At 43.7% G+C, this 15,431-nt stretch overlaps 1 protein-coding gene across 1 annotated transcript in view; it reads right to left on the minus strand.

Moving 5' to 3' along the window:
* The window catches only part of EYS (eyes shut homolog), a 283,886-nt gene extending 268,895 nt beyond the window's left edge, over nucleotides 1-14,991 (minus strand). Inside the window, 1 exon segment of the mRNA XM_061569020.1 lies at nucleotides 14,964-14,991. The gene's annotated coding sequence lies outside the window, so the exon portion shown is untranslated.
* Nucleotides 14,992-15,431: the final 440 nt, after the last annotated feature.

Here is a 15,431-nt window from a genome sequence, read left to right on the forward strand (position 1 = left end):
TTCACGTGCTCTTCCTACACTTCTAGATTTGAAACTTTCGTGACTGCAAGCATTCATATTCTTAGGTTTTTTCCGGTAAAGTCACGTAGGTAAAAATTTAAAATTAATAAGAGTAAAATAAAATAAAAATAAAGATCACGACGTTTCGATTGCAACACAAGCAATCATCATTTAATTTAGTGTGTTCTTTCTCCCTCTCTCCTAATGTTCAAACTTGCTTACTTTACTACGCGTTTTCCGCACTCATTGACATGTTCATTTTTTACGCGTTTTCCGCACTTATTGACATGTTAATTTTTTGCGCGTTTTCCGCACTCATTGACATGTTCATTTTTTACGCGTTTTCCGCACTTATTGACATGTTAATTTTTTGCGCGTTTTCCGCACTCATTGACATGTTCATTTTTTGCGCGTTTTCCGCACTTATTGACATGTTCATTTTTTGCGCGTTTTCCGCACTCATTGACATGTTAATTTTTTGCGCGTTGTCCGCACTTATTGACATGTTAATTTTTTGCGCGTTTTCCGCACTCATTGACATGTTCATTTTGTCTCTAACCCCTCCCTCTCTCTGTCACCGCCCCCTCTGCCTATTTAAGGCCACTCCACTGAGACGATCCCCCTCTCTGTACCTGTGTTACTCTCTCTCTATGTATCTTGGTGATATCTGTTTGCTTATATGTCTGTCTATAGTTTTTCTGGTTAGAATGTTTTGTTGCTATTTCATTTATACCTGATGATGATTGCTTGTGTTGCAATCGAAACGTCGTGATTTTTTTATTTTATTTTACTTTTATTCATTTTAATTTAAATTTTTTACCTACGTGACTTTACCGAAAAAACCTAAGAATATGCTTCGTACACTTGTTGCATGGCCAGTATTTCATTTCCACACATGGCGTGCAAATTTTTTCAGACCCGAAATAAAGTTCCCCGTGGAACAGATAGCCCTGAATTCATGCAGTAAACAATTTCAAAGGGCCATCGGAGACAAGTTTAATGACGGTAACAATATGCCGGTGAAATGTCACGCTGGCAAGCGAGGGAATTGTGTGTGAAAGAATTAAGTCAATCTGCAAAGGCTGCGCGGTGAGTGGACGGCTGTGGTGCAGTGTTGTGCGGGTTTCTAAACCTAAGCAGCTGGTGGTCATCACTCTCTGCTCATGCCGTGATTACACGTAAATGCTCAAGGCTTTTGTCACCTATCGCATACACGGGGTTATGTGAGCTCCACGAGACATCAGGGCGAACAAAAGGAGTCTGAGAGGCAACTTTTGACGGTGCTTCCTAAGCACGTGAACGTTAAAATGTAACCCCATTAAGTGTTTAAGTTCGCAGACACTGATTTCCACATACGTACTGGATTGAGTTAATTTAAAGAGCGGTTGGAAACAGTTTTGTATACTGCATGTTTAAAAGTGTTCATAAATGGTTGATTTTCATGAATAATGTGCACTGTCAGTTTTTTTTTATAGATATGTTGAAAACAATGGCAGACTTTTGTGAAGAAAACCCATTCATGTTCAGGTTGACCAAGAATAATTGATTCCTTGTAAAAAGGTTTCAGTTTTGTTACCAGGAAAAATGGGAAAACCCCTATTATTCGAATTAAAATGTTATACAAATCAACAGGAATGGGGGGAATCAGTTTATTCACAATCCATTGCTAAATGGATCTTCGGGGTCGATGTATCCGAGAAGGGGTTGTTTCAAAAGTCAATTGGGATGTGTATGGATACATTGATTCGTAGATTATTGATTAGATTGTTGATAGCATACATGCATACTTTTTATAGGGCTTAAAACCTATTTTCAGCAATGTATAACTAAGCACTCAATATAACTAATAATTATTGATTGGTCTGGGGAATAATTACATTATTAGCAAAGTATAACATACTTCGCATTAAAAACGTATCTAGAGGTTCTAGATTTGAAGCTTTCGTGACTGCAAGGATTCATATTCTTAGGTTTTTTTCGGTAAAGTCACGTAGGTAAAATTTTTTAATTTAAATTAATGAAAGTAAAATATAAATAAAAGAAAAATCACGACGTTTCGGAGGCAACACAAGCTTCCGTCTTTAGGTGGAACCGTCACAGCACGATTGCTGTATCACGTATTTTATTTTTTATTTTGCTTTTATTAATTTTAATTTAATTTTTTTACCTACGTGACTTTACCGAAAAAACCTAAGAATATGTATCTAGAGGTATTTACATGCTTACATTGATAATTGCCATGGTATCGAAATGCACCGAGTTCCATGGAATTGTGAAGTTCAGTATTAAAACAACTTACAACTGCTCCGACAAAACATCTAATTCTGCAAAAAATGTTAAATGTAGGCAAAAACCAAAGTCTTTTTAAAATATATTACAATTATATATTAAGCAAAAAAGGATTTAATGTTTAAGCAACTAAATTACTCTCCCCGCAAACATTGATGTCCAGGCTGAAGCTAAATTATAAGTTAATCTGATAAAATATGCTGCCATATTTACAGAGTGGAAGTATTTTTAAATCCAAATTCAATTTAATGGTTAAATAACTAAATAAATGTAGACACATGCTAATTTAAACCGCGTAATGCAAAACACAACACAGTGTTTGGTTCAGTGGTTGTGTGTATGCTGTTTGGGTCAGAAATGCATTTGCTACAAAGAGTGAATTTGGTCATTTTGGCATTTTAAGAGTAAAAAAAAACCCTTACCCTGACCAAGTGCAAGCTACAGATAAACAGCCTCTTATACGAGAGATGATTTGAAAATTGTGAAGGCCACTGGCAAAAATACACTGTTTTGCATTTTATTATAATTGGAACAGAATTCCATAACTAGAATGAAATATGAAATATGCAACAAACAACAAATGTATTACTAGCACGCACACAAAACCGTGTGCATGTGCATTACACGGTGAACTGTAATGTTTTGTATATGCCTGTAAGTGTATTTAATTGAGGGATATGCCGCTACAGCACGCATTTGGCCAGTCCTGGCAATGTAATAGGCCACTGTGCGTTAAATAATACACGTTATTGTATTGAGCTCAGCGTGAATAAACTTTACATCGGGACTATAGGCACGTGAGTGTCCATCCCTCGATGAATTGTCACGATCGGAATAAAGAATTCAACCCATTTTTTCAAATTAAAATTTGACCCCCAAATGTACGAAATTTTGCATTTCATTCACGCGGAATAACGCGTCTCACGTGCGAGATGTGATGCGTGCGTCATGGACCAACCCCCTTCCTTCCTTCCCGGTATCTCGCACTTTGGGTCCGAGCGCGGTTTTAATGCGAGGTCCGTCGTCGTGTGCGAGGAGAGCCCCCGCCGGTGCTTTCACGGTCGGGCCCTCCACGAGGTGTTTATTGCCACGTCCATATCCGCCCACGGTTCCATCCGGCGAGTGGCGATTATTTGTTTTTCTCCGCCTGCTAGAGCAAAGGCGCTCATCCGAAAAAGGTTTCCTGGATGGCGTTGGGGTTAGGGGGTGGGGGGGTTGTTTGCAGGTTTCCCTCGTTGGATCCGCGGAGCGACGTTGCCCAATCGTATCGTGGAGGAGATGAGAACCGGCTTGCGGGCCCCCCCCCCCTCTGCTCCGTGCGAGTGTCGTGAAATCGGCGGCCGAATGCCCGACAAGGCCATCCTGCATCCTGGGCTAAGAAGTGACGGTAAAAGCCTTACTTTATAAGAACACAACAAGTTATAGATTTGAAGCTTTCGTGACTGCAAGGATTCATACTCTTAGTTCTTTCGGTAAAGTCACGTAGGTAAAAAATGAAATAAAAATTAATAAAAATAAAACAATAAAATCACGACGTTTCGGAGGCAACACAAGTCTCCGTCATCAGGTGGGACCGTCACGGCCACTTGATGCAGCAAATCTGGCTGTGACGGTCCCACCTGATGACGGAGACTTGTGTTGCCTCCGAAACGTCGTAATTTTATTGTTTCATTTTTATTAATTTTAATTTCATTTTTTACCTACGTGACTTTACCGAAAAAACTAAGAGTATGAACACAACACGTATTCCCGGTGCTATCATCTGATGGCGAGTTTGCGCGTTTCACTCAAGAATTTGAAATGATGCATCGAGTCTTCGAGTTGACATTTCACAACGCGCGCATCGTGCAAAAACGTGTGCTTTGTAGTGACGTAAATGGTGTCACTAGGGTGTTCGAGCCAGCTACTGTTACAGTAGCGTAACTGTGCGTCTGGAGCCTCTAGCACCAAAGTACGGCATGTCAGCCAGCCCTAGGAGGCATAGTCCTGACGATGGCCTGAGAGAGAGAGAGGGCAAGTGAGCATGTGGCAGCCTGAATGGGGCACGTGATGCTCGGTCGAGATCCTTCGGGAAAGGTCTCGAAGGGGGCGTGGCCGAGGACGGAGCGAGGCCACGCCCAGGAGCACAAAGGGGCAGTCCCGGGAGTGTTTTGGGCTCGTCGGTGGAATCAAGCCTGGGTCCCGCGTCTCGTCGTCTTCGGGTCTTCGTCTCGAGTTAACTCGCTACTGGCGTAGTTAGCCACATCACCTACTATAGAACCCGAGTTACGTTCAGTGTTACCCGCTAGGGAAGTTGTTAAATATAAGTGTTGCCTCCCAGTCCAGAGTGTGTGCCTCCGTGTTGAACACTACACTTTTTTTAAAGTGTAAATGTTGCATGTAAGCATCCGATTTGACCCCTGCAGCCAATAGAAGCCCCTAAACTCACCACAATGTAAAAAAATATTATTGAATCGAATTGTGCTACTGAATCTTGACAATCCATTGCATCGTGAGAAGATGGGAAGGGGTGGTGAATTGTCCATTGAATACCATACCAGCAACAGCATGTAACAGCAAAAACTAATTTCCTTATGGGCCTGCTTTCCGTTTGTAGCAATTATGTTAATTCTCATGCTTACTACAGGACAAGAATGGCAAGCATCTGTCGGTCAGTGGAATGCGTGACCACTAGGGTTTTTGAATGTGGGAGCCTACAGACTACATACAGACCTCGGGCCACTTAAAGGTCGTCACTCGGATTTGACAAGCCTTCCGTTGTGGGCGGGCAGGCATTAGGCGTATAACGATGCATCCATCTCAATAGATTCTTGCGCTCATAATACAAGTACCAAATGCTGTGTATGACAATCATTTACAATGTATGTAAATGTTATGCAAAGTATATGCTGTCTAATGCAAACAAAACTATTATCGAGACAAGGAAAATGTATAATATTACAATCAAGACATGAGAATAGGTTTTCCCCTTTTCAAGACATTAAACAAAGAGATCAGGTCTTTAATATTTTTTTTACCGAATCATGACCCTGAATCGTGATTAATCATCGAATCACTGATGAGAGGGTCAGGTGGAGAGAGATTGATCATTACATGCAAAATCATTGCATTCTGGATGCACATAATTTTTTTGTTGGCAAAGAGCAGTGCTGCAAAGCGATGCAATGCACAGCGCATCAGCAACAATTCTGCTAATGACCCTGCAGGGTCTGGGTCTATAACAAACAAAAAAAACCTCCAGCACACAGAGGGTTAACAAAGCAGCCTTCGTTGTCACCAATGCAAATGAACTTGTCATTGCTTCAATTGAACTGTCATCCCCCCCCCCCTCTCTTCCCAGAGTATCGGTTAATTAAATGTGACACCCAAGGAGAAGGCGATTCCCCAAGCCCCGCTCACACGTACACATCCCTGTGGATGAATGTTTGGGGTCCACCCGTGAAGCCACGTAAATGGCTTTCACGTTCTCATGAATACACGAATGAACCATCAAACTGCGTGGCAAAATCAACATCATTACCTGTCTATTTTCAAAAGTGGGAGCGGTATATTGGTCACGGTAAAGCTTCGGGAGCATATGCATATGCACGCTTGTATGTATTTGTCACATTTATGCATGTATGGATATGCATTCATGTTCTATATGAATATATTATACGTGCGCATGTGAAATGTATGTGCATTCTATTATAGAGAGGGGAGCGGTGGTGCGATACTCTTACCATTGCTCTGTTATCATCCCAGCGACCTGGGGTTGCTTCTTACCACATTTGTGGCAATTGGGAAACTGGCCTGGCCTTCCCCTAGGTTTATTCAGCCTAAAATAAGAAATGAAGAGGATGCCAAGCATGCTGGGTTCTAGCCCCAGCATGTACCATGCCAATCTTACTAGGCACTCGCTAAATAAAATGGGACATGGTATTCATATTCAGCCATAGGTCTAACTACTTCTGGATTAAGGCCTCCCCATGCGGCCATTCTCATGGTCAAGAAAATTGTATAGAAACAAACTATGTTTTGAATCAGAACATACATATGCTATAACATATGAATCAAAACACGGACAATGACAAAGATATTGGATATAAAATACTGCAGAGTGTGCAAAGAAGCATGGAGAGGTGTGCACTTTGAACTAAACTGAGAGACGGACATAGGAGCACAGAGATCAGAGAGTATGCGCAAGTTATAGATTTGAAGCTTTCGTGACTGCAAGGATTCATATTCTTAGGTTTTTTCGGTAAAGTCACGTAGGTAAAAAATTAAAATTAATAAAAGTAAAATAAAAATTAAAATCACGACGTTTCGGAGGCAACACAAGCTTCCGTCTTCAGGTGGAACCGTCACAGCCCGACAGCTGTATCAAGTAAATGAGAGATTACAAGAGATAACAGTCCGTATATATAATGGTTGAGGGGGGAAGGGCCAGGAACGGCACACTTTTTATTAATATGGTAAGGTTTTTTTTATTTATGTTACTTTTATTAATTGTAATTTTTTTGCCTACGTGACTTTACCGAAAAAACCTAAGAATAAGTATACGCAAGGTGCAGAGATTGTGTTGATTGTCAATAAAAGCAAGGGGGGGGGAGGGGTCGGGAGGGCCGCGTCACTCGAATGATGGACAGTGGTCAAGAATAACGACGGAGTAGCAGCCAAAGGAGGGAACGCTTCTGAGAGTACGCGACCACGGAGATGGTGCGACGATGTCAGCTGGTGTGCTTATTCTAGGTGGGTCAAGAAGCAGGACTTCTTACAACAATAGATAGATCATGGCTGACGTTAAGATGATTTAATTGTTAGTCGGCATGTAACAATATGTTACTAGATTAAAAAAACATATATTTTCACCTTTATCATAAATGCATTGTGAGAAGTATGCATGTGAAATGTTTATGAATTAAAAACAATTATACAGGTAGGAACAACAGTTCCACACTGCCCACCAGGGAGTATTTGTCTGTCGTGCATAGCCCCTCCCAAACATGTACGCTCCCGGATTGGTTGAAGTGCGTCACGTGACTGCGAGCTTTCTGAAGTCCAACCAAGTTCCTACCTGCCCACTACGAAGGAACGTGTTGGAATGACACATTCTCATGTTACGTTAATGCGAATAAAGCAAACACAACTGTGTAGTGACAGCCGACACAGAAGAGTCTTTATTTCTTCCAGCACGAGACACGTTCTTCAAGAATTCCCTTCACTCCAAGCGTCCTGAGCTCTCCCTTCATATATCCCTCAAGCCCCTTGCCCGAAGGTTTCTCGAACCCGCTTTCCCTCCAGCCAATCACCTTCCACTATTCCGAACGGATTCCAACCGTCCCACCCTGTCAATCATCCTCCTATTCTTAGGTTTTTTCGGTAAAGTCACGTAGGTAAAAAAAAAATTAATAAAAGTTAAATAAAAAATCTTTTACTTTTATTAATTTTAATTTTTACTTTTATTAATTTTGATGTTTTACCTACGTGACTTTGCCGAAAAAACCCAAGAATATGAATCCTTGCAGTCACGAAAGCTTCAAATCTAGAATCAATCATCCTCCGTTTCCCGCCCTTTACATTTGTATTTCTCCTCCACAATCCCTTCAATCCCCTGCCTCTAACCAATCCCCCTTTCAGGCCCGTTAAGTACCAATCTGAGGAGGGGCTTGTTTTACTTCCTGACCGTCCATATCATGCACGACCTGCCCATAAAGTCGAGTGGGTATTTTTGGTTGTGATTGAATCACTACAACTGTGTAATGACAGATTGATTAAAAGATAAAAATCGATTCCGTACAAAACAGTAAAAAATCTACAGCAACACAATATGAAAAAATTAGACAAAATATTAAATGTTTGATTAAAATGAGAACGCCTAAATGTGGTAATTCATCAAAGCACCAGGGGGTGAGTCATTACATGCCCGATAGTTAGTTATACACTGAGACAGACTGAAGGATTTTTTGCCTCCAATATTACTTCTTGATCATCCTCGGCATTACAGCTTGCCATCTGCATTGTGAATTTTTAATACTGTACCACAATATCATTCAGCAGAGTAGACGTTGCGAATGTGTGAATTAAATATTACAATATTCGTTCAGGTTTTCAAGCCAAATCATTAACTTTCTGCAGTTTAGTAAGAGCAGAACGATATGAATAGCTGCAATATCCCTTGATAGCTGCTGGTTGAAAATAATTGGCACAACTTACACATATTTGGATGTCAAGTTCAAAAACATCACCAGCCATGATAAATCCACTGCTGGATGAAGGCCTCCCCAAGATGTCGCCAATTGTCAAGGTCTAGCGCTCTAACACTCAAACCAGCACCCGTGGCACACAAGCCGATTTAATCTCCTCGGTGAAAGTCCTCTCTCTCGGACACATTCTATCACTTTGTCATTATTTTTGACCATGTATCATCATACCTTCTCGCAACGTGTCATGTCAAAGCCAACTTACTTTTCTTAGCAATTATAATTGTGTCATTAACATGCATATGATCGCTAATCTACATGTTCTGTTTCTCAAAATTCCAAAGCATGCATTGCTGCACTCTTCTTTGCACACATTTCAGTTGCAATTCCAAGCATGCACCTCCAGCCAAGATTTCTAGTTTATAAATGTTTTAAGTGCTACTAGTTAATTCATTATTTAGAGTGGTTACTTCAGTGTGCCCCTTGAGGAATTTGAATCTGTTTCTTAGAGTCAATCTAACATCAGTTACCTGCTGACCTAGATATTTTATGCCATTTGCTCGCTGTGGCCCTCAGCAGTGTACGATCGCTTCTAGTTTTTTTGTTGACGACCCAGACACATCTCTGACCAACCTGGGATTTGTCAATCTCATTTTGGGCATTCCGTATGCTCTCATTCTCATTATATTTGCTGGCCTGCGAACTTTAGCAAAAGCTCGCTTCTCATGTCTTACCCCGATGCCAGACTGGCACACATTCTCATCTCTGTACCTTTACCTGATTTTGCATTAAAATCACCAACAAATCACGTGATGCATTTTATCCTCGTATACTTCTCACATTTCAATCAAACCCGTGTTTTCATGATGAAGACAAGGTTAGCCATTCGAGTTAATGCCTTACCCTAACCCGAGTGTGCACAGTTGAAAGCCTGCATTCATGGTGACATTTCCAAGATTTCCCAGAAGATATTCCCGTCCTACTATCGCAATTTCTTATTTAAATGTTAATAATCCGATCTCATCCATTAATTGCACACAACCATTTTTACCACCTACCTCCCATTTTTAATTTAATGCTAAAGGCTGTTAAATTACAGAATGTAACCTGGCGTGCTAAATGATGTGATTGCTAGATAATGAGCAGCGGTAAATTTGTCCATCGTGACACGTGGCAATTAGTTGACTCACTCTTTTGTTCCCCGTGACGTGTGTGATGGTTTTTTTTTTCTGCGCGTGGGTGGAGAGAAATAAGATTGCAATCGAGGCAAGCAAATTGTGGAACCATACTTGGAAAACTAGCACACTAATGGTGCTAATTTGTCTCTTTTTTCCCAATCAATTCACGACTTTAAGTGAACCGTCACTTAGGTGGCTGGCTGGCCCAGGAGAATAATGTTTATATATGGAAAGCGAGACGGCACCTCCCTGATACGAGGTTCATGCCCATGTAGGTCAACCTTGAAAGTTATACGACTTGGATAAGTCAATAATGACAGCACAAATATACTTTATTCAGTCTACTTACTATATACAGCTGGCGACTGATAAGAAAATACTGGTATATAATCATTTGTATACATATATATGTATTGCTCACTTGGTTGCAAATATATATATATATATATATCTCGGATAGTATATCTGTTTCTCTAAAAGACGAAAAAATGCATCCTTCTAATTAGTTTTTCTCTCATTTGAAAGACCATCTGGGTCGTTTAGGCCGTTTCATGTAACTCATTTAAGAAATTATAGAAGCATGATTATACTTGTTATTCGACAGTTTGTTCATGTATTATTTATGAAAACTGTTATGACTATTTTACAATTTCGTGGTTACGATTAAATATTTTGATTTGTAACTGCAAGCGAAGTGATTTTCTGAGTATTGAAGTAGAGCTCAATAGCGCTCTGAGATGCCCTGTGGTAAAGGGTGCTTGCCCGAACAAAAATTATTATGATTTTAGTTTTAATCCAATTTTAATGAAAGTCATTTTTAAACCGCTGTATGGAAAGAAGGAAAACCCACACTTGGAGCTTCAAAAGCACTATTCATTTGAAGGGCGCTTAGATTTCGGTGCAATTCCTGGATTCACCAATCCAATCACCTAAACCAATTTAAACTCATCAGCTTATCCTAAGTCAATTAACTTTATTTCCATTAAAACTCGACTGATGCACGAATTGCTTTTTTTTTGCACAAAATGCCCAATACCCTCACAAAGATGTCCTTGATGGTTTTGTATTACCTTTAGTGTTAATAGGCTATAAAGTAATTAGGGAGATGAAAAGAGGTGGCAACTCAGACGCAGATTCTTCTTCAGTTGCGTTTTTTGTTCGTTTAAAAAAATATGCTCAAATGCCAAAGCCACACACGTCGGTGAAAAAAAATGATATTACACAAATAGCCTGCAAAACACAGATATACAAGAAACTGCCTACACTCTGCGAGGGTAAAAAAAATTGAACATCTACATAAAGCCAAACGGAGCCATTTTAACAATTGACAGAAGCAGTCGTCACACCGACAGATCGGTGTGTGAGGTCATTGCTACTGTCACATTAACAGTATAATTGGTAAATAATTGGTGGAACGTATGCCGTATATGGCATATACTGCTTTGTAGAACCGCTGTGATACAAGGGAAAGGCACTGTCAGTGCCCCTACAGGAGACACAGCCCAAGAGACCTGCTTTAATAAAGTATATATTACACACATGAATAAGTGACAAGAGTTAAAAGAAAATTTCTGTTATCTGGCTTCGAAGGAAATATAACGGTAAATATTACATCTGGCTATGTGATACTGGAAGCAATTTCTATGTACTGTACACTATAAGTCCGTGCCATAGTCCTGTTGCTACTGCCTCAGAATCACCAATGGGTATGAGTACCATCATATAAGTGTAGTGTCTTCAAAAATTACTCACACCGACACGTTGTAACAATAAAAATAATAGGGGTTTTCCCCTGTTTTCTGGCAACAAAACTGAAACCTTTTTACAAGGATTCATGTCTGCATTAACCACAATATTTGCAGTCAAAATGCAAACAAAAAGCACACTATGATAATATATGCATTGTCCTTGAAACTGATTGGTCCACACCAAGGGACGGCTTTCTTTTGAACATCGACCCAATTGGTGCTCGACCAGAGGACACCAAAAGGAATGTATGTTTTTTGTTTGCATTTTGACTGCAAGTATTGTGGTTAATGCAGACACGAATCCTTGTAAAAAGGTTTCAGTTTTGTTGCCAGAAAGAAGGGGAAAACCCCTATTATTATATTTTGGTACTGGCAAAGGAGGTCTAATGACGTTGTAACAAGTCACCTGCTTACACTTTATTCACCTGTCCTTGCATCAGTTGTACGCACACCTATAACTATCTGTACGGTCACATACACTCAACTTCTCCCCGCTCCTATCTATTCTGCACCTCACTTATCCTGCACTCAGCGTCTTCGCACTCAGCGACTCCGCACACAGCGTCTCCACACCCAGCGTCTCCGCACACAGCGACTCCGCACACAGCGTCTTCACACTCAGCGACTCCGCACCCAGCGTCTCCACACCCAGCGTCTCCGCACCCAGCGTCTCCGCACACAGCGACTCCGCACACAGCGTCTCCACACCCAGCGTCTCCACACCCAGCGTCTCCGCACCCAGCGTCTCCGCACCCAGCGACTCCGCACACAGCGTCTCCACACCCAGCGTCTCCGCACACAGCGACTCCGCACACAGCGTCTCCACACCCAGCGTCTCCGCACACAGCGACTCCGCACACAGCGTCTCCACACTCAGCGTCTCCACACCCAGCGTCTCCACACCCAGCGTCTCCGCACACAGCGTCTCCGCACACAGCGTCTCCACACCCAGCGTCTCCGCACACAGCGTCTTCACACCCAGCGTCTCCTCACCCAGCGTCTCCACACCCAGCGTCTCCGCACACAGCGTCTCCGCACACAGCGTCTCCGCACACAGCGTCTCCGCACACAGCGTCTCCGCACACAGCGTCTCCGCACACAGCGTCTCCACACCCAGCGTCTCCGCACCCAGCGTCTCCGCACCCAGCGTCTCCGCACCAGCCTCAGCGCTCCTCACACAGCGTCTCCACACCCAGCGTCTCCGCACACAGCGTCTCCACACCCAGCGCTCCGACACAGCGTCTCCACACCCAGCGTCTCCGCACACAGCGTCTCCACACCCAGCGTCTCCGCACACAGCGTCTCCACACCCAGCGGCTCCGCACACAGCGTCTCCACACCCAGCGTCTCCGCACACCAGCGTCTCCACACCCAGCTTCCTCCGCACACAGCGTCTCCACACCCAGCGTCTCCGCACACAGCGTCTCCACACCCAGCGTCTCCGCACACAGCGTCTCCACACTCAGCGTCTCCGCACACAGCGTCTCCCAACCCGCTTCTCCGCACACAGCGTCTCCACACCCACGTCTCCGCACACAGCGGCTTCCGCACCGCGTCTCCACACCCAGCGTCTCCGCACACAGCGTCTCCACACCCAGCGTCTCCGCACACAGCGTCTCCACACCCAGCGTCTCCGCACACAGCGTCTCCGCACACAGCGTCTCCACACCCAGCGTCTCCGCACACAGCGTCTCCACACCCAGCGTCTTCGCACTCAGCGACTCCACACCCAGCGTCTCCACACCCAGCGTCTCCGCACACAGCGTCTCCGCACACAGCGTCTCCACACCCAGCGTCTCCGCACACAGCGTCTCCACACCCAGCGTCTCCGCACACAGCGTCTCCACACCCAGCGTCTCCGCACCCAGCGTCTCCACACCCAGCGTCTCCGCACACAGCGTCTCCACACCCAGCGTCTCCGCACACAGCGTCTCCACACCCAGCGTCTCCGCACCCAGCGTCTCCACACCCAGCGTCTCCGCACACAGCGTCTCCACACCCAGCGTCTCCGCACACAGCGTCTCCGCACCCAGCGTCTCCGCACACAGCGTCTCCACACCCAGCGTCTCCGCACACAGCGTCTCCACACCCAGCGTCTCCGCACACAGCGTCTCCACATCCAGCGTCTCCGCACACAGCGTCTTCGCACTCAGCGACTCCGCACACAGCGTCTCCGCACACAGCGTCTTCACACAGCGTCTCTGCACACAGCGTCTCCGCACCCAGCGTCTCCACACACAGCGTCTCCGCACACAGCGTCTCCGCACCCAGCGTCTCCGCCCACAGCGTCTTCACACTCAGCGACTTCACACTCAGCGACTCCGCACACAGCGTCTCCGCACTCAGCGACTCCGCACACAGCAACTTCGCATCTCCACCACTACCCTCACCTACGCGCCCTCAGACCCGCTCACCCGCAGGGGGTTCAGCCAACACCCGCCCAGCGACGGCGTGAGGGTTGAGATCCCATTGACGTCTGGAGCGGCAGCAGCGAGATGTCTTCACTACAACTCCCGACTCTCACACCCACTGCCGCTTACATCTCCCTGCTCATGACGAGCCCTCACGTGCTTCCGCTTAAGCCGCCGCAACTGGCGGTTTGTTTAACACGTAGGCTTTCGCGACCAATGTTATTCATAATAAAGGTTTTCGGGTTAGATTGCGTTATTTCTAAATGTGTCGTAACTCTCCACCACCCGACACGGCCAATCAGTAAAAAATGTGTCAAGTTGACAAAAGACAAAATAGTTCACTACTTTAGCCCACCGGTGTGTTGAAGAGTGAATCCACAGCATTTGCAATTTTTGAGTACGACGTTTCGCTGGTAATTACATCCAGCATCATCGGGTAAATTGGCCAGAATAATGCGATCTAACCCAAAAACCTTTATTATGAACTGGCGGTTTGACTGTGCAAACCCCATGTTGCAACGCGCGCACCTGTTTGCCCTCAGTTGCCCTCGGTCAAATGTGCACGCCGCATATTTCACTCCTCTACATAAATACCATCTTATATTAGCAAATGGATAATAATATGAGCAAAAAGTGTACGAGTGTATAAAAATAAGAAATGTATTTGTATACCCACGAAACATGCAACGTTGGGCAAATAATGTTGCACGTTTGCATATTTTTGGAAGATTACTGGGAAAACATCATTTTAACATTTAGAGGCTAACCAACTACATGAGCAAGCTAAGTTTAAGGGAATTATTTTCTACCATCGACCACATACAGTATATCATATTCTAAAAAAAATGGACATCAGAATCTGTATTTATTCTGGAAAAATCCGATGAGTTATGAAGCTATTTTCACAGATGTCCAGTAGGAGTGGATCACAAAGTTACAACCAATACAACAACAAAAAACATCGGAGTGTAAAGAATAGGAAAGATAAGCAAATCGCTAAAAAAATCCATCAAATAGATGAAGTGTATACGTTTAAATATCATTGCATCAAGCCTCTGAAGCCTATAACAGGGCATTTAAATCAGTGGATATTGATGCAGTAATCCAAGGCCTTCAAAGGCGGGTGCCACTGTGGTCAGATGTCAACTCCCTCACCTGGTATACAGGACGTCGTGGATTTTATCCCGACCCGGAGTTTGCATGTTCACCCCGTGATGGAGTGGATTTTTTTCTCTGGGTCCTCCGGTTTTTACCTCCACATTTAAAAACATGCATTTAGAGTATTTGGCTGCTATAAATTTCTACATGATGATAAGCCACTTCGTTGAGCCATCATTTGTGGCCAGGTCGCTTCTGAAAAAGAGCTGTGTAGCTCAGTGGGCCTTTCCTTGTAAAAAAAAAAGATAAGCAGTTTAGTTTTATAGTTTTACAACTCTTAAATATCATCTCGTCACTGCCGTGCACACACGCTTAGCCTACCTGAAAGACGTATCAGCAGTTGTTTTTTTTAGGCAGCTTGGAGCAAATGGACAACTGTGAGATAAACGAGAGCACAGCGCGTACACCGATCCCGCTCAGAGGAGGAATTGTTTAATCCTTTAATAAGTCTACATAATTGCGGAA

The sequence above is a fragment of the Lethenteron reissneri genome, chromosome 42 (genome assembly GCF_015708825.2).
Source record: "Lethenteron reissneri isolate LAM-NWPU_2019-01 chromosome 42, ASM1570882v1, whole genome shotgun sequence".
NCBI classification, from domain to species: Eukaryota; Metazoa; Chordata; class Hyperoartia; order Petromyzontiformes; family Petromyzontidae; genus Lethenteron; species Lethenteron reissneri.